This window comes from Carassius carassius, chromosome 8, assembly GCF_963082965.1.
Source record: "Carassius carassius chromosome 8, fCarCar2.1, whole genome shotgun sequence".
Lineage (NCBI taxonomy): Eukaryota > Metazoa > Chordata > Actinopteri > Cypriniformes > Cyprinidae > Carassius > Carassius carassius.
The window spans coordinates 32,689,053-32,693,384 of NC_081762.1; the positions used below are offsets into that span (position 1 = coordinate 32,689,053).

The window sequence follows — 4,332 nt, forward strand, 5'->3', positions numbered from 1 at the left end:
CAGCTGCACCAGTGCCCAATATAGCTGCACCTGTGCCCAGTGTCCAGACTCCACCAGTGCCCAGTGTCCAGGCTCCTTCAGCTGCACCAGTGCCCAGTATCCAGACTCCACCATGGCCCAGTGTCCAGGCTCCTTCAGCTGCACCAGTGCCCAGTGTAGCTGCACCAGTGTCCAGGCTCCTTCAGCTGCACCAGTGCCAAGTGTAGCTGCACCAGTGCCCAGTGTCCAGGCTCCACCATGGCCCAGTGTCCAGGCTCCTTCAGCTGCACAAGTGCCCAGTGTAGCGGCACCAGTGCCCATTGTCCAGGCTCCTTCAGCTGCACCAGTGCCCAGTGTAGCTGCACCAGTGCCCAGTGTCCAGGCTCCTTCAGCTGCACCAGTGCCCAGTGTCCAGACTCCACCAGTGCCCAGTGTCCAGGCTCCTTCAGCTGCACCAGTGCCCAGTGTAGCTGCACCAGTGCCCAGTGTCCAGACTCCACCAGTGCCCAGTGTCCAGGCTCCTTCAGCTGCACCAGTGCCCAGTGTAGCTGCACCAGTGGCCAGTGTCCAGGCTCCACCACTGCCCAGAGTCCGGGCTCCTTCAGCTGCACCAGTGCCCGGTGTAGCTGCACCAGTGCCCAGTGTCCAGGCTCCTTCAGCTGCACAAGTGCCCAGTGTAGCTGCACCAGTGCCCAGTGTCCAGGCTCCTTCAGCTGCACCAGTGCCCAGTGTAGCTGCACCAGTGCCCAGTGTCCTGGCTCCACCACTGCTCAGAGTCCGGGCTCCTTCAGCTGCACCAGTGCCCAGTGTCCAGGCTCCACCACTGCTCAGAGTCCGGGCTTCTTCAGCTGCACCAGTGCCCAGTGTCCAGGCTCCACCACTGCTCCGAGTCCGGGCTTCTTCAGCTGCACCAGTGCCCAGTGTCCAGGCTCCACCACTGCTCAGAGTCCGGGCTCCTTCAGCTGCACCAGTGCCCAGTGTAGCTGCACAAGTGCCCAGTGTCCAGACTCCACCACTGCTCAGTGTCCAGGCTCCTTTAGATACACCCTCAGCAATGGTAAAATTTCCTTTTCTATACGAATTGTGACTCATTTAGTTATTTGCCATTAAGCAGTAAACTTACTTAACAGCATGTAAATACCTAACCAACAGTTATATATTTCCAGGCTGTTGACGAGCACTGCATTCCTGGAATGGACCGGGTGGATGCGTTGGTGGAGTGTCTGGTGGAGCTGCGCACACAGACAAGCCTCACACTTACCAACCAACAAGTTGCGACCATTGTGGGTTTTTGGCAGAACCTGGACAAATTTCATAAAGACAGGGTAGTGTATGCTGCTCGTCATCAAGACAGGCTACTTACAGGACGTTTTAGGTCCCCGAAAAAGAAAGCTGTCTTCACTCCTGGTGTTATATTATTAAAGAAAACACCTCTACTGTATGTAGGGCACTCAGAGGAATCAATTTTTGTAAATTTTATCCCATTATACTGGAGAAATATGCATAGAAAAAATGTTGGATTTTGGTTAATTTCACCACGTGGTGAATGTTAACCAAAATGTCACACATTTTGCCAAGCTGTAACTCCGCCAAAACGGGGCCAAGCTGCACCAAAATCGGGACAAAGTCAGACCAGGGGGCCCTCTATGCGACGACACCAGCCCCAAGTCCCTATGACCCCGGGGGTCCGAGTTACAGCCCCCCAAAATTTGGAATTTGAACCGTTATAACTCAGGACCCGGACCACCCAGGAACTCGTGGTTGGTCGCATACGGTAGGCCCCTCGCCCTCTAGGGATCCCCCGAATATCCCATTATAATGTAAAAATATTCATAGAAAAAATGTTGGATTTTGGTTAATTTCACCAGAAGAAGAATGCTCATTGGTCTAGGGGTATGATTCTCGCTTTGGGTGCGAGAGGTCCCAGGTTCAAATCCCGGACGAGCCCTTGTTCAGGTTAAAACGTGAAGCTTTATTGTCTCATTGCATTCACAAACATTATCGCAGGTTTTTGCTAATCAGGCAGACACTAATGGCTAAGCCAGGCCGGTTAGCTCAGCTGGTTAGAGCGTGGTGCTAATAACGCCAAGGTCGCGGATTCGATCCCCGTACTGGCCAGCTGTTTTTATTGTCTGGGGGCTCATCTCTGCTGTGCTCTTCAGCTCCGACAAAGAGAAGGGTGATCTCACTGAAATCCCTGCTTGCTAAGCAGAGGTTTGTTGTAGCCGAAATAGCTCAGTTGGGAGAGCGTTAAACTGAAGATCTAAAAGTCCCTGGTTTGATCCCGGGATTCGGCAACATCTCCCACACTTTTCCCTTTTTTGAGGCAGGCCATTGACCAAAAATCACTGGGTTCCAACCTCTCTGTATAACTGCTTCCCCACAGCCAGAGAGCTATCTGTTTCCAAGTTGGCCTTCAACCAAGCAGTTTCGGTTCCATGGTGTAATGGTCAGCACTCTGGGCTTTGAATCCAGCGATCTGAGTTCGAATCTCGGTGAAGCCTGTGTGCTTTCTTGCCGCAGGAAAAGATAAAACAGCACTAGTTTGGCGATGGTGCCAGTGTTTGTGGCCCTGTGAGCAACAGCTGCACCAGTTAAGGTTCCATGGTGTAATGGTTAGCACTCTGGACTCTGAATCCAGTGATCTGAGTTTAAATCTCGGTGGGACCTATTTTGCCACCAGTTTGCGCAGGACAATGTCTGAAATACTTTTCGGCACCTTTTAGTTCAAAAAAATTAACTAACGTAGAGAGTGTGGCCGCATTGCATCAATGCTTAGTCTGTCTCTTTAGGGCAGTGGTTCTCAAACCTGTCCTGGAGGCACCCTGCCCTGCACATTTTTATTGTCTCCCTTATTAGACACACCCAAATCAGGTCTTGCAGTCTCTACTAATGAGCTGATGATTTGAAACAGGTGTGTTAGATGAGGGGAAATGCGAAATGTGCAGGACAGCGATGCCTCCAGTACAGGATTGAAAACCACTGATCTAGGGATGTGTGAGTAAAAGGGCAGGAGCCAACTAGGAGAATGCAGGCATCGATCCCGCTACCTCTCGCTTGCGCCCACTGCTTCCCACCGACTGAGCCAAAGTAAGCACAAAGTAAGCCCACATGAGCCAATCGCGTTTCGCCTGTGGCTTACTTTTGACCAATCGCGTTTCACCTGTGGCTTACTTTTGACCAATCGCGTTTCGCCTGTGGCTTACTTTTGAACAATCGCGTTTCTCTCCTGTGGCCTCCTTTTGACCAATCGCCGTTGTTGTCATCTTTGTTAAAGGTAAGGCTATTACTTCATTCATTGAAAACTGGTCATTATTTGTTCATATACAGTGTGTATTTTTGGAAAATGAATCGTGTCAGTATAGCTAGCTAGCATGTACAGTTCATGCTTTCTTCAGTACCTGTGAACCTGTAACTTTTCACATGATAAATGATCAGATAAGTTAAATTTATCGACCGTCAGCTAATTAAGCTATGCTACTGTCAACAATGATGTGTTTATGGTCTAAGAAATCATGGTTTCTGGGCCCTATGAATGAAAATAATGATTAAACTATTTACATTTATATTTGGTATTAACACATAATAACACACACACATTTTAATTGTAAAAATCGTTACCAAATTGTTGTGGAGATATGGAAAACTGCATTTACCAAGAAATAATTGATATTTTCTAAAATAATGTAATAATAATGACTTTTTTTATAAAAAAACATTGAGAGTCTTAACTAAAGACAAACAAAAAAAGGCCAAATGTATCCATATGGGCCAAAGTATGTGGGAATAGTGCTCATTTTAATTTAGGTAGACCAGAAAGTTAAAAACACAGAAAAATGGCTGAGATTTTAAGAGGTAAAAGCACCTGGTGTAACCCTGGGGTAAGATGACAACATTTGAAGTATGATATGTTTAATGTAATATTTTGTAGACTGGTGTGTGTGTAATCATGGTTTAAGATGACAGCATTGAAAATAAAAGGAAATTTCAGACTTCATATTGACGTTACATATTTTATATGTCAGGGATTCCTGTCCTTTGTAGAAAACTCATCTTCAGGACAGTTTATGTAATGGCCATGTTTATTACCACAGTAATATAGTTTATGCGTAGCTTGTTAAATTATTGTTAAACAGTTAACATACAGGTGTCTTTTAGATTGCAAAAGGTAGTAGTCTTTTTCTGATTTTCATTTCAGAAAATGTATGCATATCCCTCTTTTCAACGGCAATCGGCAACATCAAGCCGACTCCTCATGGCACCTTCGGTGGAGGCGAGGCGCCTTGAAAATGTGGAGTCTGGAAGGGCCAAACCTAAGGAGGAGGTGCTGTCAGAGGCCAGTACTTTTGTCAG

The 4,332-nt window shown here is 47.4% G+C and overlaps 1 non-coding gene across 1 annotated transcript; it reads left to right on the top strand.

The window, feature by feature from the left end:
• The first annotated feature begins 2,023 nt into the window (after positions 1 to 2,023).
• On the top strand, positions 2,024 to 2,097 carry trnai-aau (transfer RNA isoleucine (anticodon AAU)). The gene has a single exon. It is a non-coding gene; the product is annotated as a tRNA-Ile (tRNA).
• The last annotated feature ends 2,235 nt before the right edge of the window (positions 2,098 to 4,332 follow it).